The sequence below is a fragment of the Trachypithecus francoisi genome, unplaced genomic scaffold, assembly GCF_009764315.1.
Source record: "Trachypithecus francoisi isolate TF-2019V2 unplaced genomic scaffold, Tfra_2.0 Lachesis_group9, whole genome shotgun sequence".
Taxonomy (NCBI): domain Eukaryota; kingdom Metazoa; phylum Chordata; class Mammalia; order Primates; family Cercopithecidae; genus Trachypithecus; species Trachypithecus francoisi.
In genome coordinates this window covers 41,053,603-41,076,420 of record NW_022681474.1, presented here as the reverse complement: position 1 = coordinate 41,076,420, position 22,818 = coordinate 41,053,603, and the positions used below count along the sequence as shown (strand labels likewise).

Here is a 22,818-nt window from a genome sequence, read left to right as displayed (position 1 = left end):
CATAAAAAGGAACGAGATCATGTCCTTTGCAGGGACATGGATGGAGCTGGAAGCTGTTATCCTCAGCAAACTAACACAGGAATGGAAAATAAACACCACATGTTCTCACTTGTAAGTGCAAGCTGAACAATGAGAACACATAGACACATGGGGGGAAACAACACACATTGGGGCCTGTTGGCCGGGGGTTGGGGGGAAGGAGAGCATCAGGGAGAATAGCTAATATAGCCTGGGCTTAATACCTTAACACCTTGGTATTAATACCTTAATACCTAGGTGAGGGGTTGATCTGTGCAGGAAACCACCAAGGTGCACGTTTACCTGTATAACCTGCACGTCCTGCACATGTACCCCAGAACTTAAAATAAAAGTTGAAGAAAAAATTGAAAAGTGTGTGTGTGTGTGTGTGTGTGTGTACACAGAGTATTTTTTCATCTTCTCATCTTCTCCTTTCCCGTACAGGGTCTCAGTCTTGATGCAAATTTATCAGCTCAAGCTTGTCTTGCGTCTTTCTCCTGGAAAGTTAAATCACATATACATGGGCATCCCCTGTGAGCATCTGATTCCTTTCTCCACTGTGCTACTCCAAACACTCCTGTCCTATGAGAGGGTACCCGCTAGGAATTTGAGAACACTTTTCCCTTGAAACATCAATTGTATATCACTTCAAATTGAGCCCCACAAAAACAACTATGCCACGTGTACTATGGATTATACTGTTGGCTTACTCCATGTTTTCTCTCTTATGAGGTTCTTCTTGTTAGGTTTTCTTTTGTCACAGTATTTCTGTCTTTAAAAAGCAAACAAATAATCATTAGTGTGCATGACGTAGGAATCTATATGGACAAGTGTTTTTAAAAGAATCAAATTAAAAATGATCTCATTCTCAGCAAACTAACACAAGAAAAGAAAACCAAACACCACATGTTCTCACTCATAAGTGGGAGTTAAACAATGAGAACACATGGACGCAGGGAAGTGAACATCACACACCAGGGCTGTCAGGGGGTGGGGGACTAGGGGAGGGATAGCATTAGGAGAAATATCATATCTAATGTAGATGACGGGTTGATGGGTGCAGCAAATCACCATGGCACGTGTATACCTATGTAACAAACCTCCACATGCTGCTCATGTACCTCGGAACTTAAAGTATAAAAAAAAAAAGATCTCATCGTACCTAAAATGCTATAAAAAAGAAAATCTTCCTTTGTACCTAACTGTAAATTCTCTATTCTACTTTGATTTAGTGTTTTTCTTTCCCATTGATCATCTCCTCTCCTCCTTATAGGTAATTAAAAAAACTAATTCATGTCTTGTGACCTGAAGGAGTACAGACTCATTTAAAGAAAGAGCACATTATTAGAGGTGAGAACTGAAGCCGTCTCCAAAATGTGGTTTAAAAACTATTTACTTTATCTGTGGTGTCTGTGTCTAAACTCAAATGGATACATTAGAGGTGAACCCACTTTTTGCAAGAATTATGATTGTACAGATCTAGAGAAAACTCAGCTTAAATTATGATCCTTGACACTGAACCACTGAGTACAAACTAAAGGAATAAAAAAGTCCTAATCTTCAGGAAGAAATTGGAGAGGAAGGATTTTAGTAATTTTAAAATTTGTAATCCCATCTATTGAAAATCCACATCATCAACAATTATTTTCTGAGCATAGATTGGGTGCACATTTTCCCACTTCGTACTTGAGTTACATCTAGTGACCTAAGGAAGTCCAGAACAAAATGTAATACGCATTCATGCAAGCCCCCTCAGCTGTCTTCCAGGATTATTAAGTACCCAGCACTGTAAACACCTACTTGTTTCTTTAAAATTGTTAAAGCAGAAATGCCAGCATGTCAATAGCTAAGCAATATCCAGATCATATATTATTTCTTTCAAGAGGCTGGCAAAAAGCACCGTGCATGCCCCAATGAGGACAAGACTAATCACAGAGCCAGTGCCAAGCTGTGGAGATTTCCCCGGAGATCTCATCTTTTCATCACATGTCACAGCTTCTCTCAGTCAACATGCTCTCCAGAGCAGCTTCCCTTCCATCAATAGGCATCACCATTCTGGGGAAGGAGCACCGTAACAAAATCTACCTAGCAGAAGACTGTCCTGGTACAACAGTCCACAGCAGCAGCACACTAAGAAAACAGAGAGAGACATATCAGCATGTAGACCAACAATTGGGAATTCACGGTGACTACCTGCCTTGAGTACTTGGGCAAAACAATGTGGGCTGCCAACAGCCCACGTGTCACTGCTTCTTATACTGTTTGTTGTCTTCTTCATCCATCCACACATAGAGCTATGCCAGGCTTTGGAAGCATGAGTGTGCTCCCACAGATGTGTGCATACACCAATACCAACACACACACACACACACACGGACACATATTTAGAAGGAAGAGTGTCAATACAGTTTGTCAATCTGCTTTTGAAATTCCTGCTTAGCCGGATCCAGATACATAATCCTTATCATCATAGAAGGCTGCAAAATTTTGCATTATCGCCTTTCTCATAGACTGTTCAGATGAGGTTAACTCTGTCATTCCCATATCATCTGTAAAACAAAATCTCTTCTCAGCTTTGCTCATTTGCTCATTTCTGGAAGTCCAGATAAATGCGTTCATTTATCCATTCAGAATCGGTTTAACTGACCCTCGTGATGGTGGAGAACACTGAGCAGTGATGGCACGCAGTGTCAAGAAATCACGGCAGCACATGGGTTGACTTGGCCCAAGGTCACCAGAAATCAAGAGCTGCCTATAGTGACAGAGGCCTCAGGCAGATCAAACAATGATGGATGGACCACAGATAGAGCACAATGCTGGCCACAGGGTCAAAGAATCTTAGGGTCCTCTAGGGTTCCTGAGGGGTGGATGAACTCTTTCCGGCTCTAAAATTTCATGGTTGTTGGCTCAGAGTTGCCTCCGTCTTGCCAGCCACAAAAAAAGCGAAATGTTCACTGAAGTGGCATTGAATTGACCCAGCCAGGGATGAAATGTTCTTTCTTTTCTTGTTTGTCCCCAAGCTGTACTGCATTCCCCTAGCCACACTTCTGGGAGAGCCAAGATGGATGATGAAGCATTGTTAAAATATTTCGCTGACAGTGAATAGAAATGAAGAGATTGTCAGCAAGGACTTCTGTAAAGGTGGCAGGGATGACGGGAGAGGGCAATTGTTTTTTGAAGTACAGTTGTCACTCTGTGTTAATAACTGCACATGACTTTTCCATGACAAAGGTTCTTTGCTGAATTCCACAGTGAGTGGCCAGAATGATTTAAAATGTGAGCCTTGACGACAGGGGGACAGTGCATTTGAGTGAGCAAAGCCCTGCACTTTGTTTTCTCCAAAGCCTTTGCTTGTCATGGAAGCTCTGTGGAAGGGGAAAAAGAAGGGAAGGGTGAAAAATATCACAAGCACCACTCCCCAGAGCACGCTATGCTTGGTAACTGAAGAGTTTCATGCTTAAAACTGCAATTCCAGTTTGTTTTAAAGATCAACGAAGGCTCCATTTCTTCCTTTTGCCCTCAGGGATAAATGACTCAAAATAACTCATAAATATTTGTGAATCTCTCTTTACCACTAGACCTACCCTAGCCTCCCAAGTTAGACTCCTCTTTCATTAAAATTGATTTCCCAATTCAACCCCCACTCTTCCCTTGATGTCTTTGTCCAATGCTTGTTTTGTATTCCTCCTGCCAGCTTTCCCAGAGCTTCATGTGCACTGATAGCCACTATACCGTGAGCTGCCAGCACCAATCCCAAGCTCTCTGGAGAGCTTTATGCTATATTATCCTCAGCTGTTGTTTGGCTAGGATCTTCTCTTCTACTTCTGCGTGAACCCATCAAGCCTGCCTTGTCTCTAAGAGCAATAGAAATTCAATAGAAAGATGCTGATTTAATATGGAGACCTATTAGTCAAAGTCTAATAGGTTCCAGGGAATAGCGGGAAGGGTCAACTGTGAGCTTCCCTCCCAAGACACTTTCAGTCCAGCAGCACAGAGGAAGCCAGAGGGGAGCTCAGGGAGGAGGCTAAGAAGACACCTTCCAAACGGAGGTGTCTCCCATTGCAGGGTGCTCCCATTGCAGGAGCATGGGACCTAAGAGCAACGTAGTCCTAAAGGCAAGATGTCTTAACTTTGCATCGGCCAGTCTGAGGCCCAAAAGGTGAAACGATTTGCTATTAGCAGAGATCAGCAGAGTTGGGAAGGTGTAATACTAGCAGCAACTAATAATAATGTTCACAACATTTCATGAATGTGTGCTAAGAGTCAGGACCTGTGCAGAGAGCTTTACATTCAGTCTTTCATGTCATCCTCACTTTAAACTGAGAGGTTGGTTCATTATTATATAAGAGTAACTCTTATAATTTCCACTTATAAAGTAGAAATTAAGAGATTAAATTACTTTCCAAGGTCACAGAGTCAGAGAGTCAGAGAGTTAGGCTGAATCCAGGGTTCTGCCAGCACAGTCTGTGTACCTTTGGCCTTCTACCATTTATGTAACTTCCTTCAAATAAAAAGAAAACAATAAACTACAATCAACTGAAAATGCCTTACCTGTGTGCCTGATTTCCTTCCTCATTGTGATTGCCGAGCCTGGCCTTTTCTGTGTCGGGACTCCAGGTGTCATTAAAAGCATCCATCACAGAAGAGATCTTTCCCTAAAGGGGCTTGGTTCCCTCACTTGTAAAATGAGAGGGTCGGACCAGGTAATCTCAGAGGTACTTTCTGGTTCTTACATACTATGATTCCAAACAAGGATAGCCGTCCTTGAAGACTGTAAATTCCAACCCTTTTTACAAGCCCTAAAGAGGAGGGAGAGGAAAGAAAAATTGATCACATGCTTGTGCAAATTTAATAGAGAATAGAGATGCTACCCTTGTGAATTCCTGGGTGATATGCATGACTTGGAAAAAGAAGAAAAGTATTTCATGTAATACCATAGGGCACTTTTAGCTCAGCCTTTCTTCCTGAAATAAAAATACAACCAAGGTTTTCAAGTTAGTTGGTGGATGGATCACCCCGTTCTCCCTCATCATTCTCCTATGATTCAACAAACATTAGAGAGAAATTTTTCTGCTTAAGTTCCTTCCTACAACAGAAGTAAATATCTTACTTTTATAAAAATACATTTCTTAAAGATAAAATACAATTCTACAATGCTGTTTCAGATAGATTTGCCATAACTCAGATACCCTCGTTCAAATAATGGACTATGAACATCATCCATCTTGGGGAGTCACGAAGTACAGAACTTGGTCTTATTAAGGTGCTCTGTTATGAGGCCCAGTCACTGATACAATGAATTGTTTTTCAACAGCACTGTGGCTGCCACCATAAGTCTTCAGCTTGAATGAAAAGGCAATTAAGAAAGGAACTTGGAACAAGAAACCCAAACTAAATACTCTTCTTTTTCCAGTTCTAACATAATTAAAATGGTGTATAACTGCCAGCTGGCTAAAACTAAATAAAAATGTGCAATTAAGGGACACCAGTGAGACCAGCTATATCTCAAAAAACTCTCTTTCCTGCTAGTGCCACTTGATTCTTACTTTACTTTCTTGCAGGAGTTTCTGCTAAGCTGTAGTAAACCCTGGACGTAGGCAATGGAAAGGTTGTATATCCTGATTTCCCATTTCACAACCCTCAGCTGCTCTAGAGGTGGTTGGCCCTGAGGGATTTAATACACTTCCTGCTGCTTTGCACAGAGCCCATTGGCCTGAAAGTGTTCAAAACCCATAGCCCATGTTACCTTCTTATGTAACCATGATAAGAAAGCCTTAGTCTTCCAAGAAAGCAAAAAATCATACTCCATCAAGGATTGTAATAGCAATATATCATTGCATTAAAAAAAACTATAAAACTTAGTGACTTAAAGAAAATTATATATAATTATTATCTCATTTTGGGTCAGGAATCTGGTCATGGCTTAGCTGGACCATTGACTTGAGGGTCTCTCACAAGGCTGCCATCAAGGTTCAACTGAAGTAGGATTTGCTTCCCAGCTCATGCAGCTGATGTCAAACTTTAGTGCCGGGGGTCCAGTAGCACTAAGCTTCAGATTCTTGCTGGCTGCTGGCTGGAGGCCACCCTCATTTCCTTGCCATGCAGTTTCTTTAACACAGCAGTTTCTTTCATCAAGGTCAACAAGACAGAGAGTCTTGCTAGCAATCTTTTATAACCTAATCATAGAATTGGCATCACATCACCTTATATATTCTCTTGATTTGAAGTAAGTTACTAGTTCAGTCAACCAATGGCACTCAGCAGGAGCAGATTACACAAGGATGTGAACACCAGGAGGTAGGGATTATTGGGGGTTGTCTTAGAAGTCATCTACCACAAGAACAAATAAGGTTCCAAGACATGACCATCCCCAAGTGATAGAAGCCAAGATCTAATCAATTAGATTAGCCTCCTGCCCAATTTTTACAGCAATATTAACATTCTAGGAAAAATACAATCTTCAGTTACAGGTACCCTCCTACTTCCAATATGACCTACTCATGTGTGATCATCACAGATACTACTTGGAAATAGAATCTTTTCTTTTATAGTAGCTAAGCCTAGAATGCTATATTATTTCTCACATAATTTACAAGGGTAACTCTTACAGTTTAGTTGCTGTTGATGTGACCTACACATACACAACTGTTTTAAATTTACCAGTAAATCCTTGTGGCAACTTGGGCAAGTTACTTTTCTGTTTTGGACATAAATTTCCTTTCCTGAATGGTATTTCCCAGATTGTCTTCCAGGGTTTTTATAGTTTTGGGTTTTACATTAAAGTCTTTAATCCATCTTGAGTTTATTTTTGTATACGGTGTAAGGAAAGGATCTAATTTCAATCTTCTGCATATGGCTAGTGACTTATCTCAGTACCATTTATTGAATAGGGAATCCTTTCCCCATTGTTTGTTTTTTTCAGGTTTGTTGACAATCAGATAGTTGTAGGTCTGCAGCCTTATTTCTGGGTTTTCTGTTCCGTTCCATTGGTCTACATGTCTGTTTCTGTACCAGTACCACTGCTGTTTTGGTTATGGTAGCCCTGTAGTATAGTTTTAAATTGGGTAGCATGATGCCTCCAGCTTTGTTCTTTTTGCTTAGGATTGCGTTGGCTATTCAGACTCTTTTTGGTTCCATATGAATTTTAAAATAGTTTTTTCTTGTTCTGTGAAGAATGTCAATGGTAGTTTAACAGGAATAGTACTGAATCTATAAATTGCTTTGGGCAGTATGGTCATTTTAATGATATTGATTCTTCCTATCCATGAGCATGGGATATTTTTCCATTTGCTTGTGTCATCTCTGATTTCTTTGAGCAGTGCTGTGTAGTTCTCCTTGTAGAGATCTTTACCTCCCTAGTTAGCTGTATTCCTAGGCATTTTATTATCTTTGTGGCCATTGTGAATGGGAGTTTGTTCGTGATTTGGCTCTTGGCTTGAGTGTTGTCAGTGTATAGGAATGCTAGCGATTTTTGCACATTGGTTTTGTATCCTGAGACTTTGCTGTTCTTGCTTATCAGCTTAAGAAACTTTGGGGCTGAAACGGTGGGGTCAACTTGTAACGGGGAGCTGTGTGTCAAAAATTCCCACACAATGAATATCATGGGGAACTTTCTATGTGATACTGAATCCTGATATTCTAGAGCATTTAAAAAATATAACTCCAACAGAGTTCCTTTTGAACTTTCTTTGGTTGAACACCATAAAATGTATTTCTTTTGCTTTTAGTGGCCATGATGTATAAAAATGTGTATCTTTAAACATTCTATGACGGGTCTCAGGAACTGAGGAACTGAACAGATAGACTCATCTGCCCTACTTTGTGCTTCTTCCGGGACATACCCTCACACCTATGTTGCCTTTTTGAAAAGTACAAGATCCCTAAAGACATTCACACTGTTGGACCTAGTACAGCTACAAGTTGGAAATTATCATAGGAAAACAACCAGAGATATACAGGGATGTATACTCCAGTGTTATTTTTAATATCAAAATTCAAAGCAATTAAAATGTAAAATAGCTGCCAAAAGGTTAAATAAGCACTTTAGATATATATAATTAAATTGTCCACAGCTTTAAAACTCTTGCTTATTGGTAGTAAAATGTTACCATGCCCATTTTACCAGTGAGGAAGCTAAAATCAGAGAAATTCAGTTCCTTGTACAATGTTAAAGTGTTATAACCTCTAAGCTGGAAAAGCAACTTCTGGCCATTTAGTCCAACTCTAATTTAATGTGAGAGCCTTCTCCATATTGCCCTAAGTCATTTTCCAATATGCCTGCTACTTCCAGTGGATGGTATGATAGACAGAATAAGGGACCCCAAAGATATCTTCATCCTAATCCTGGGGAGCAGTAAATGTGTTATTTTATATGGCAAAGGTGAATTAAGTCTGTGGATGAAATTAAGGTTGCTAATCAACCGACCTTAAAAGACAGATTTTCTTGGGTTATCTGCATGGACCCAGTGTAATCATAGGGGTCATTAAAAGTGAAAAGAAGAAGCAGGAGGCCAGAGGAAATTGTGACTATGGAAAAATGGGTGATTGCAGGCTACCTATGGAAGCTGGAAAAGTTGAGGGAACCTTCTCCTGTAGAGCCTCTGAAGGAATGCAGCCCTAATTGATTTTTGCCCAGTCAGGCCCATTTTGAACTTCTGAACTTCAGGCATGTAAAATAATACATTTGCATTAATCTACTAAGTTTGTGGCAATTTTTTAGAGTACCCATAGGAAACTAATACCCAGATAGCTCTTCACTTCCCCAAATGGCTTCCACATTTGAGATCTTGCAAGGCAATGTAGAAGATTGAACTAAATATTTATTGACTAGGATAAATCTGAAAGATACACTTTGCAATGAAAGATAGACTTCATAATACTCTTCTGATGTCTCATTCAAATCTGAATGCAAAAGCACATTTTAATCCATGGGAATTATGTTCTATAACAGATCTCACCACGTTATCTTGCAATTACATTCTACATTGGTTGCAGAGGCTACCTCCCAAATGTGGCAGTACATGGTATCTTGAGATCCCCTGGTTTCTTAAGAATTCTTAGACATAGATATGGTGATTAATTAAAGGTCTCATTCAGTGAACAGATTGTAATAACTGATGAAATTGAAGGCTTATTTAAATGCTATTCATAACCTATATCCTGGACATTTTCAGTAGGGATTTAATAAAGAGTGTTTTACAATTTACCAGACTTAAATTGTTAGAGAGGAAATAAAAGTCATCACCTTATATATTAATCATTAGATTTCATAGTTGGTCATAGTTATTTTATTTATTATTGTTATCTGCATAAAATACAATATTCAAATGCATATAGACAGTCACATGTATTCAGGGGCTTATAATCTAGGAAAAGGAAGCTTGGTTTCTCTGTGTGCCCTTTGTTTACTTTCATGAACTCAAAAATGCATTTCTAATTATGTGAGGACATCACCCAATAATGCAACTGCTGTTGAAAGATCACAAATTAAACGGCAAGAACCAAAGGCAACCTGGAGTTTTTCGAGAGCAATCTTAGAGCTTGGAGAATTCATAAACCAAGTAAACCTTCTGACATAACTATAAAATGTGGTATAAACCCTAGAAAAAAATGGTCATCTTGAAAGGGTAACAGCACTTTTATGAGAATTCCAACTGCACCATGGCAACATCAACCCGTCAAAGCAAATGAAGGGTAGTAAAAGTAAAATTAAACATGATGAAGGGGACACCAGCTTGCTAACAGCTTTCCAAGCAGTAAAGCTTTCAAATGTTATCTCTTCATTGGTCTGTTCAATCACACATGCCTGCTACCAAGCTTTATCATATTATGTATCTTTCTCATCACTGCAGCCTGCCACAGCTTTGATGGACTTGTCTGTGTATTCACAAAGGAGGGGAAGAGAGCGCTCCCCATCCCCCACTGCACCCCTCCTCGTGCGCCCTCATTTCTCTTCTGTAATTCTTCTCTCCCACCGTCCTCTCTTGCCCTTGTTCGGATGTCCAACATGAGTCTCTCTGGCATCCACAAAGGTTGTTGTGCAGCTCTGAGCTTTGGGGACTAAATATAGATCAAAGTCCCATCCTATACGCAGTCATCCAAGAAACAGGTTCCAATGTGCGTCTGACTTTGTCCTCTTTTTGCTTTCAGAAATCATTATCCTTTCTTCCTCATGGTTCTTTCTCCTCCTTATAATCCCTCTTCCTTACCCCTTCTACAACCTCCTACCGGGAAAATTGTGAGGGCATTTTCATGTGTTAACTAACGGACTCGTTAATCCCCTGGTCTGAATACTTTTCCCTGTTTGCACGGACCCAGAAATCTCAAGGTTACGTTTATTCCCTGACCTATTCAACCACCAGGGAGTCAGGACAAAATTCTGGCCCTTTCTTTCAGTGCTGTAAACCTCTCTTAACTCTATTTCCCAGTTCGAAACAAATAAGGTTCCCATTCATTGTGTGTGTGGTGTTTGCATATGCCAAATTCCTCAGCCTTTAGACCATATGAGTTATTCAACTGTATGAGAAGAAAAAAAGAAACACAAATGACTAAACAGCCAACTTAGGCCTCCCATCGCCCACACAGTGATGAGGATATAGGAGAGAAAATAAAAAGCCCGGATGCCACGCTGTGGTGCTTACAAATAGTCAATAGGGGGTGGAAAGGGAAAGGAGAAACCAAGAAAAGAAAAGCGAAGTTGCTGCAGCCAAGTGTCTCATAAAATTGCCATGTTTCAGCCTGAGTTTATTGTCTGTTATTGTTGGTAATTGAATTGCTTTCTCCACTATGAGCTAGTATGGGAACCCACCTCCCTTTTCTATGATCAACATTGAAGTGTGTTCCCAGTTAAATCCACCTCTTTGATTCATTCATCCATTCAACAAACACGGAGACTCCACTATTTGCAGAGTAGGACTCAGAATGCATTTGAAGTCTGAGAAAGGGCAGCAGAGAACCTATGCATGGGTACTTAGAGAAGATTCCTACCAGCACATTGAGGGCTCCTCAATAATACTTGACACTCTTCTCTGCATGTCTGCCTCATGAGTCCAGTCTCAGGTATTTGGTTGTCCTAGCTGTAGCCTCCAGCTGGGAACCCAGGTGTCTGTTTTTGCTATTTTTCCATCTCTAATTCTGTCACTAAAGAATTACTGTATAGTTCTGCACCTCCTATCTACAGTTGCTGCTTAAAGCACAGGTATTTATTTGGGGGATACACTAAAAATATGAATGAGATTGTGGTTCCAGAAAGAACCATGACATTGTGCGTATGCATAAACACACACATGCATGTACATGTTCACACATGTGCACTGACACACACACACGTTACTTTAGTTGTATTATTCTTTACTTCAGTTGATCCTAATATAATTAAGGCAATTAATATCTCTTCCCAAAGTGTAAGAATTTGGTTACGTGGTGCAGTTTACAATGTCAAAGGCAACACATTGTACTTCTTGGACGGTTGTCATGTAAAAAAGGCTGCATCACAGAAATTTAGGGTAGAGAGCAGGATTGAGGTCTCAATATGTAGAGAGCTGTTATTCTAATCACAGCCTTTTGCCAACTTGCTCTGCGACCTTGGACTAGTCACTTTTATTTTAAAATATAAACAGACACATAAATAAAATTACAAATAGGTTTCTATCTATAACTTTAACAACAACTATATGTGAAAACCAGAAGTTTTAGTTTGCTAGGGCTACCATAACGAAATATTACAGACTGGGTGGCTTAAACGACAGACATATATTTTCTCCCAGTTCTGGAGGCTGAAAGTCCACCATCAAGGTATCTTTGGGTTTGATTTCTTCTGAGGCTCCTCTCCTTGGCTTGTTGATGGCCACCTTCGCACTGTACCATGACGATGGCCATCTTTTCTCTGTAAATACGTGTCTTGGATATCTCTTCATCTTCTGATAATGGATTTAGTTTAACTTGATCACTTCTTTGAAGACCTTATCTCCACATACAGTTCTATTCTGAGTACTGGGGTTAGGACTTTAACATACGAATTTTAAATGGACACAGTTCAGCCCATAACATTAGGTGTTAGGGCTACAAACTAAATGGGTCAAAAGGCAGTCATTGAGACAGCAATAAAGTTCATTATACTGCAGTGTAAGAAGTGCAGCAATAGAGGCAGCCACTGACTGGGTAGAGTGAGGGTACAGAAGCGAAATCAGCAAGTAAGTTTGACAGGGTCTAAGAAAATATCAAAAAGGAGACAGTTTTTGCCCTGGGTCTTGCAGTCATAGTAGGAATTTTCCAGGGGAAGACTAAGAAAATGGAAGGGAAAACATGAGGAAGTGGCAGGGCATTTTATAAGGGTAGATATTTAAGGTCAACCCAATGGCCTGTGTAGGCCAGTGCTATCTCACAGTAAGAACCTATTGTGATACTTGGGAGGAGAGAAATGTTTCCCACACATCCTCAGTCAATTAGACCCTTAACTGGTCTAAATCTCACTTGAGCCTATTTGAGCCATGGTGAATTTTGTAGGTCTGTACTCTGTGTGCAGTGCTGTCTGAGGGTACCTGGAGGATAGAAGAGACATGAACCCTGTCTCTTCACAATCTAGATAGGAAGATCAAACAGTTGAAATAACTGGGATAACATTACAAATCAACAAATGGATAATTCCTAAAACTACTCATTTCCTCAACTTAAGGTATGTTTTCTCCTGGATAAAAAGATGAATTTTAGACTGAATATTCTCTAGGCTCTGCTAAATGATCAAATGGGCTATGACAGGGTTTCTCGAACTTGAGTAATATCCTAAAAATAAAAACAACACAGATCTTCTCCATGTTGGCTTAAATTATTGACATTACTTAAGAGCATAGACTCAGGAGCCACACTGCCTGGGTTTGAATGTCATATCCGCCATTTACTAGCTCTAAGACATTGGTCAAATCATTAAACCTCTCTTTGCCTCAGTCTCCTCATCTGTAAAATGGGGATAATAACAACACTTATATTCATAATATTGTTATGAAAATTAAATGTGTTAATATTTGCAAGGCACTTAAAAAAGGTTCCTGGTATGTTATAGGTGTTATGTACATGTTAAATAAAATTTTCTATAAATGTATAAGGTAAAAGTAGGAATGAAATCTTTATGCATATAGCTTTTGGGTGTAAAAACAATCTGAAAACTACTCAGCTATAAGGTAAAATAATTTGAAAATTAAGACAAAATAAAACTAGGAAGCAAATGAAATTCAAATTTACAATATTAATTCAATGTGACAAATCATGTTTTTGTTTAAACAAAATCATGGAAGTTGTCATTAATTACATAAAAATTTAGACTCAGATCTAGTTCTACAGTGATTTTGCTTCTGTATTTTGACTCTAGTAATCATGCAGAGGAAGTCTGTGTGCATGCATAGTAAGATTTTCCGAATGCTATGAATACCTTTAAGGCTTTGTTTGCTAATTCAGAATAATCAGACCTCATTCTTTATCAGCACTCAATTAGTGAGCAGTCCTGGAATGCCAATTTTAATTAAATGTCATCATTACGTTATTAGCAAACCCTGCATGAAATTGTTCTCTAAATCAAAAAGTTGCTCAAGTCAGAAAATCAGAGGCCATTCATGATTTCAACCTCTTTATTCTCATCCTTGAACTGAGCAAATCTTGACAAGTATTTTTTGACTCTGTCTTTCTCTTATCTACCTTGCCAACGAAAGTGGCAACCATTTTTCTGGGTTTCTGCCAAGCCTCCTGACTACTCTCCCCCTCTACTCTTATGCTCCCAGTTTTTCTCCTTACAGAAGTTTACAGAAACTTTAACAATATAAATATTATCCTGTCACTCTGCTGACCAAACTCAACTCTGATCAGCTCCAGGGCCCAGCATTGTTGGCAACGTCCCATCTCTCCAACCTGTCTGAAGCCATCTCCCCTCATACACTACCCCAGCCATGCTAGCTTGCATTAATTTCCTTCTCATGTAGTTAAGACTTTGCAGGCCTTGTAACCTTTGCCCATGATCCATGATCCATGATCCTTGTCTCTGTGGAATGTTCATTCCACATGGCTGGGTTTTTCTCCTCCTTCAGATGTCTGTGTAAAAGCTATCTCCTCAGAGAGGCCTTCACAAGCCTTTCTAATGACATTATTCCTGATCCCAGTTCATTATTCTTTATCACATGACATCCATTTCCTTTATAGCATGTGTCACAATTTATAGTCATAGTGATAGGGACAGGAGGCAGGGAAATTCCGGGCAGATGAGGGAGGGTCCTTGGCCAGGGCACTGGCCTAATACCACCGGCAAAAGTGAGAACTTACATTCTTGTTTTCCCACTCAAATGTTGCCTTTTCCAAAACCACCCATGACCCCACCCTGTGCCACCCTCCATCCTGTGCCCATAAAAACCCCAGGCTCAGCCAGCAGAGAGAGGAGAAGCAGCTGGACATTGGAAACTATGGTTGGATGTCAGAGAGAAGTGGTCAGGGATGGACTCCAGGGGAAGATTACCTTCCCGCTCTGTCCTCTTTTCATCTCCCCTTCCCACCAAGAGCCACTTTCATCAGCAATAAAATCACCTGCATTTACCATCTTCAATTTGTTCATGTTACTTCATTCCTCTGAGAGACTGGACAAGAACTTGGGTGCCACAAGTGTCGGTGCAAAAGGCTGTTACACACTGACCCTCCACTGAGCTATTAACACTTAAGCCATCTGCATACAGCAAAGCTAAAAGGGCACTGTAACACTTCCTCTGGGCTTCAGTTGCAGGCACCCTCCCCTAGATGCTGTTGAGGGACTAGTACAGAGTTCACCCTTGCTGGTGCCCAAAAGCACTCACCCCAGCTCCTGCATTTACTTATCTCTACTCTCCCTCCCACAAAGGGTGGAGCAGTGAGTGCTTGCCCCTGCCAGCCCCACATACACTCCAGTTCCTGCCCTCGAAGGGGTCAGGAAAATATCCTGCTTCAATAGGCTTATTTATTTGCTTACTTACTTTTCATTCCCTTTGTGAGAATGTCAGCAACTTAAGCCCAGGCATCGAGGTGGATTCATTTACCTATGAGTACCCAATATATAGCACAGTATCTGGCACATAGTAGGCACTTCAAAATACTTCATGAAGAAATGTTTACTCTAAATCCATTATTGGTGGAATTCAGATCAGAAGAATTCATTGTGTGTTTACTACATTAACTCCAAAATGTACTTCTTCAAGTGGTCCATATAGATAGGGTTTCAGTAATACATCTTTTTGAAATGTGAATACAAGGCTGGGTGCAGTGGCTCACGCCTGTAATCCCAGCACTTTGGGAGGCCAAGATGGGCGGATCACAAAGTCAAGAGAGACCATCCTGGCTAACATGGTGAAACCCCGTCTCTACTAAAAGTACAAAAAATTAGCCAGACATGGTGGTGGGTGCCTGTAGTCCCAGCTACTCGGGAGGTTGAGGCAGGAGAATGGCATGAACCCAGGAGGCAGAGTTTGTAGTGAGCCGAGATCATGCCACTGCACTCCATCCAGCCTAGGGGACAGAGTGAGACTCTGTCTCAAAAAAAAAAGAAAGGAGGGAAGGAAGGAAGAAAGGAAGGAAGGAAGGAAGAAAGAAAAAGAAAGAAAGAAAGAAAGAAAGAGAAAGAAACAAAAAGAAAGAAAGAAAGAAAGAAAGAAACAAAAAGAAAGAAAGAAAGAAAGAAAGAAAGAAAAAAGAAGAAAGAAAGAAAGAAAGAAATGTGAATACAGAATCTTGGGCCATGGTGCCAGTTTTTTGTTTTTGACACATTGTATTAGTTTTATGTGGTTGCTGTATCAAATCACCACAAAGTTAGCAGTTTACAACAACCCAACTTTATTCTCCTACAGTTCTGTCATTCATAAATCTGACATGAATTTCATAGAGGTAAAATCAAGATGTCAGTAGGGCTGCAATGTTTTCTGGAGGCTCTAGGGAAAATCAATTTCCTTGACTTTTTAGCTTCTAGAGGCTGCCCACAATCCTTGGCTAATGTCCCCACCCCTCCACCTTCCAAGCCAGCAATGATGAGTTGAATCCCTCTTACATTGCCTCTCTCTCACCCTTATTTGGTCATGTATCTCTTTCTGACTTCAGCCAAGAAGGATTCTTCACTTTTTTGAGACGAAGTTTCACTCTTGTTGCCCAATTCTCCACTTTTAAGGAGCTTGCATGATTAAATCATGCCCACTAGAATAAATCCAGGATAATATCTCTTTCTCAAGGCCTGTGACTTCAATCTTATCTGTAAAGTCCCTCTGTCATGTAAGTAACATTCCCAGATTCTGGGGATAACTCAACTGTCAGCATTATTTTCTACTTAAGTGATTATAAAACCTTCAGTCCTCAGGTATGCTATAATATTTTCATTATCCTGAAATTATCATAAACACACAGCATAAAATGGACCCTAAAAGCAAGTGGATATCCTTACCATGTGGTCATCCAGATGGCATGGGATAGCTGTATACAAATATATGGGTGTGTAATCAAACCACAATGTTTAAAAATTTTTCTTCCTCTACAACAGGAATAGACCTTGAGAACATTATGCCAGGTGAAATAAGCCAGTTGCAAAACAAATACTGTATGATTCCACTCAGATGAGCTAACTAAAGTAGTCAAAATCATAGAAATATAAAGTTAGAATGGTGGTCTCCATGAACTGGGGAGAAGGCGGCACAGGGAGTTATTGTTTCATGGGTATGGAGTTTCAGTTGGGCAATATAGAAAAATTCTGAAGATAAATGGTGATAATGACATATATACACATATAGCACTACACAGCAATGAGAATGTTCTCAATGTCACCGACTTGTGCACTTAAAAATTGTTAAAATAGTTAATTTTATATTATGTATATTTTATCTTAATAAAAATATTCCCCTCGCAAATGTATGAACTCCTGAGAACATATATATTCAGACCCATGGGGTTAGAGTCCCTAGTTTGAGTAACATGGTGTATCATACATGCTTATAATCATTGAGAAGACAAAATAAGAGGGTTGTTGCATGGTAGGGCTGCTTACAGAAGTGTGGGGCTACCACACTTCCTACCTTATTTTCAGGTACTCATTCATACATGCACCTCTTTTTATATTTCTGTTGAACAGAACCTAGAATTACCTGTTGATAGGATAAAGTTCCTCAAAAGTGGAGATTTCGCCCCAATTATCCTATGGCTTTTTGAGTTCCAAACTTGATGTTCGAGTCAAGTACAACCTGGAAGCTTCTTTCTTAAGGCATCTGTTATGATATGGCCCTGGCTCCTCAATGGTCCAAATCAATGTATTTCACCATTAGTGAGATAAGCATCTTAATAAAGTGCTTCGCATATGGGCTCTGGATTTAGGGTCATCCTTACCTCCACAACAGAAATGCCTGCTATGTTGACCTTAATTGAGTTGTGCAGACTCTGTACCTAAAGCACAACTCATGGAACACAAGCATATTATGAGAAATGACCAAATTCAACCTCCTTGTTTTACATGTCGAAAAACCATGCACACGTATGTTTATTGTGGCACTATTCACAATAGCAAAGACTTGGAATCAATCCAAATATCCATCAGTGACAGACTGGATTAAGAAAATGTGACACATATACACCATGGAACACTATGCAGCCATAACACAGATGAGTTTGTGTCCTTTGTAGGGACATGGATGCAGCTGGAAATCATCATTCTCAGCAAACTATCGCAATAACAGAAAACCAAATACCGCATGTTCTCACTCATAGGTGGGAATTGAACAATGAGAACACTTGGACACATGAAGGGGAACATCACACACAGCAGCCTGTCGTGGGGTGGGGGGAAGGGGAAGGGATGGCATTAGGAGATATACCTAGTGTAAATGACGAGTTGATGGGTGCTGACGAGTTGATGGGTGCAGCACACCAACATGGCACATGTATACATACGTAACAAACCTGCACGTTGTGCACATGTACCCTAGAACTTAAAGTATAATAAAAAGATAATAATAATAATTAAAAAAAGACAAACCAATGCTGAGCTTCCCAAAGAGAACAAGAACCTGAGGACATCACCCTTCTTGGAGCATCTCTGTTGAGTGGAAAGGGTAAACATGGAAAGTCTGTCTCTTCTTGCTAGGAGCACTGCAGTTTAGTTCAAAACACTCTGCGATGATCCCAGGACATCCTCCCTTTTGCTCCATGACCGTGGCTCAAAGGTGGGAGCCTTTCTTGACCCCTTGGTTAATGCAGAGGCAGATCAGACCCTTCTATCCTCTCTGCTCCCGGGCTGTTCAGCCCACCAAGCTGTCTCAGCCTTTATCACAGGTCAGTGCATGTGTTTATATGTCCATTTCCTTCTACTGAAGATTTCCCAAATGATATAAATAAATGTCTTTCCAACAAAGAGAGTCTGTGGTCAAATTGTTGTTGAAATGCAGAGTCAACAAGGTCTCTCTGGGACTTCTTAGTGCTTTGAACCTATGTGCATTGTGGATCTCCATCAGGGTAATAGGTGGGAGGTAGAAATTCACACATTTGTGACCCGCAAAGTTCTATTGTTATGGCATAGCAGGTGGCCCCTTGAAAAATACTGCTTTATCTCGGTTTGAATGCCCTGTACCCAGTTATCATGTGTTAGTCTTCTTTGTGCCCAAAACATATAGCACTACACTGAGTACATGACAAGTTAGAAAACATATTTAATGAAAGAAAAAGTCAGGTTAGGTATTTTTTCAAATTCTCAATTCGCTCATCTTAGACCTAAGATTAAATGTTATTTCACTTGGTGGTTTTAAAGTGCTGGAAAGGAGGAGTATTTGAATGAACATAAATCGATAAACTGGAAAACACTTGGTGTAGTTTGTGTTGCCATCAATATCACTACTACCACTACCATTCTATCACTACTAATAAGTGATTCATGGAGAATTATTTCTTCCTCTGTAAGTATTATATATAGCTCCTAAGTTTTCTTATGAATATATACATATATATGTAGTTTTAGACTGGCATATGTTCTAAGAAATGTGATGTTAGGCCATCTCATGGTGGTGCAAACATCTTAGAGTGCACTTACACAAACCAGGAGAGTATCGCCTACTACACACCTAGGCTATATGGTATGGTCTATTGCTCCTACACTACAGACCTCTACAGTACATCACTGTACTGAATGCTGTAGGCAATGATAGCACAATGTTATTTGTGTATCTAAAGGCAGAAAAGGAAGAGTAAAAATACAGCATAAAAGATAGAAAATGGTACACCTGTACAGGGAGCTTACCATGAATGGAACTTGCAGGACTGGAAATTGCTCTGGGTGAGGCTATGAGTGAATGTGAAGGCCTAGGACATTACTCTACACTACTGTAGCCTTTATAAACAAGTATACTGAGGTTATATTAAATTTACAAAAATATTTTCCTTTTTGTATAATAAAGTAATGTTAACTTACTGTAACTTTTTAACTTCATAAACTTTTAATTTTTTTAAAACTTTGTGACCCTTGTGTGGTAACACCTCAAAACAGAAATACATCTCACAGCTGTGCAAAGGTATTTTCTTTCTTCATATCCTTATTTGATCAGCTTTTTCTATTAAGTTTTTTAAAGCTTCTTACATATTTATTTTAAAAACTAAGATGCAAACACACACATTAGACTAGGCCTCCACAGAGTTAGATCATCAATATCACTGTCTTCCACCTCCATGTCTTGTCACACTGAAAGGTCTTTGGGGTCAATAACACACATGGAGCTGTCATCTCCTATGATACCAATGCCTTCTTGTGATACCTCCTGAAGAGCCTGTCTTAGGCTGTTAGGAAGTTAAATTTTTTTAAAAAGTAATAAAAGGAGTATACTCTAATATAAGAATAAAAAGTATAGTATAGTAAATACATAAACCAGTAACATGCTGGTTTATTATCATCATCAAGTATTATGAGACAGGTGCAGTGGCTCAAGCCTATAATCCCAGCACTTTGGGAGGCCAAAATGGGTAGATCTCTTGAGCTCAGTGTCTACTAAAAATACAGAAAAATTAGCCAGGAATGGTGGTGCAAGCCTGTGGTCCCAGCTACTTGTAGGGGCTGAGGTGGGAGGATCACTGGACCCCGGAGGCAGGGGTTGCAGTGAGCCAAGATTGCACCACTGCACTCCAGCCTGGGTGACAGAGTGAGACCTTCTCTCAAAAAAAATTTTTTTATGTCCTATACATAATTGTATGTGCTATACATTTATACTACTTGCAGTGCAGTAGGTTTGTTTATATCAGAGTCACCACAATTACACGAGTAATGCATTGTTTTATGTTATCACTGTTCCATCATTAGGCCACAGGAATTTTTCAGCTCCACTATAATCTTATGGAATCATCATTGCACATATGGTCTGATATTGACTGAAATGTCATTACGCAGTGCATGACTATAGAATCAGATAGAAAACACAGTTGAATGGATCATTTGCTGAATTCTTGCTTTCCGAGTAGCCTATGCCTAAAAAAAAATAGTACCCAAGTATCTAAATAAATATTTAATTGGAACCCTCATTCATCTGGTTGCAGTTTTGGTTGTAGTAATAATTGTTATTACTATAATCATATATATGATCATTATTACTACAACTGTGTGTGTATATGTGTGTTGTATATTTATGTGTATTTGTATACACACATATAATGACATATGTCATTTATTGAGCAACTATTATGCACTGTTTGTGGTGACCAGTGCTTTACAATATTATTCTCATCCTCATAGTAACCTGCAAAACTGGCATTTTAAGAAGAAATCAAGCCTAGAGATGTTACATAACCACCCAGAAGTGTAGGGACCCTGTGCTTTAATTCTCTGAAAGAAGCCTGGAAATATCTGCTCAGGTTAAAACAGACTTGGTCATACCTTGCATTTATCCTGCTTACTGTGATGAGTTATAGCCTATGCCTAGAACAAGAAAATTCAAACTGAATAAAGGGCAGAGAGTAGCCAAGCAACAGAGAGTAATATTTGGAGCCTAACACTGTATTACTGTAACTCAAGACCATCCAAGGCCCAGAGAAGGGCAGTTTGCCTAAAGTCATAATGAACATTTCCATAATGTTGATCATATGCCCAGCATTATTTTCAGCTTTTTACTTCATTCAGCCCATGCTCACAGCATCCATATGAGGGTTACAATTATTTAAATCATTTTACAGATAAGGTAAAACAGAGGCCTAGAGAGTTGGAGTAATTTGCCCATTGTCACAGGTAGTAAGTGGCCGGCTGGGATTTGGACTCAGGCAAACTAGATTTAGCAATCCGAGTGCTTAACTCCTGCACCAGTACTAGTAATTTCAGCACAATCTAATGCCTCTTTAAGTCATGTTCCTCCTCAGTTGCCAAGTCCCAATAAATCCAAGGTTTCTTCTAACCACGTTATGTCGTAACCATTATTACCTTGTGATGTCTCATTACCGTAACTGTTTCCCAAGTGGCTTTAAGCTGGTTCTCCCATCTGTGCCTCCACAAACCCCCACTGTAGTCGATGGGCCATAGGCATTCAGCTGCTCCCCCTTGCAGTCCAATTTTATTCCTCCCCACTGCTCAAGCAACTCCCAGAGTTTTGCTTTCTGATGCAAGGTTTACAAGGACATCATAATCACACAATTACCCTCCAACAGGCCATGCTGACAATGCAATCATCTGTCAGGAAACGACCTAAGTGGCTCCTGCATGGGACTGTCTGGACTATACTAGGCAAAATCAGGTTGGTGCCATCATTCCTTCTAATCAAAGGAGGACAATAGAGCTCTCCATTACCCAGAATGGGAGCAGAGTTTTCTCAGCCTTTCCTGTTCACATACTGAGATTCAGAGAGAAGCCACAAATGGAGGGAAAAAACATCTCAAGACAAAATGCCTTTGTCCCATTTCTTTAACTAAAGAGAGTCGAGCATGTCTTGTTGAAGGCTCTTGGAAACCAATTAAAATGTTCTCTGCACATCTTTTCACCGAGGAGTGTAGTCCTAGTGTTATCTGGCAAGTTTATATTCTGCAAAGCCAAAATGTAGTCATTTCATCTAGTCAATGAATAAGGGAAAAGATTGATTTAGACACCCATAGGACCTTTAGGGAACAAAGCCCCTGTGTCCTACTGATGCTGAGTAGGTAAGGAAAGACCATTCATCTCATTGCATTATGAAAAATTCCTCCCTCACATTGTAATATGAAAAATTGCCAATATACAAAAAAGTTGAAAGGATTTTACAGAGAACATCCATATTCAACCCCACCCTACTTAAGTTTTATTATACTTGCTTTATGTCATATCTATCCATCTGTCCATCCCACTGTCTCATCTCATTTTAAAATGCATTTTAAAATAAATTCCAGCTGGGTGGAGTGGCTCATATCTATAATTCCAGCACTTTGGGAGGCAGAGGTGGGAGGATCGCTTGTGTCCAGGAGTTCAAGACCAGCCTGAGCAACATAGTGAGACCCTGTTTCTATAAGAAGTCCAAAATTAGCCAGATGTGGTGAGGCATGCCTCTAGTCCTTGCTACTTGGGAAGCAGAGGCAGGAGGATCGCATGGGCCTGGGAGGCAGAAGTTGCAGTGAGCTGAGATCTCACCACAGTCTGGTTAACAGAGCAAGACCCTGTCTCAGAATAAAAATAAATAAATAAATAAATTAATTAAAATACATTGCAGACTTTGATACTTTTCCCCAAACACAGACTATTAATTAAATTCAATATTTATTTGAATTTAAAAGTACTTCTTTCTAACCTTTCAGTTTGGAGACAAAAATTGCTTACAGTATAAGGTAGAAATGTTA

General features: G+C 39.8%; 1 long non-coding RNA gene across 1 annotated transcript; it reads right to left on the bottom strand.

Annotated features, from left to right (window-relative positions):
• Positions 1-718: 718 nt before the first annotated feature.
• LOC117082595 lies at positions 719-21,566 on the bottom strand. Its single transcript, XR_004436700.1, has 3 exons — positions 21,440-21,566; positions 4,570-4,817; positions 719-790 (listed from the first exon to the last, which is right to left on the bottom strand). It is a non-coding gene; the product is annotated as an uncharacterized LOC117082595 (long non-coding RNA).
• Between the last annotated feature and the right edge of the window lie 1,252 nt (positions 21,567-22,818).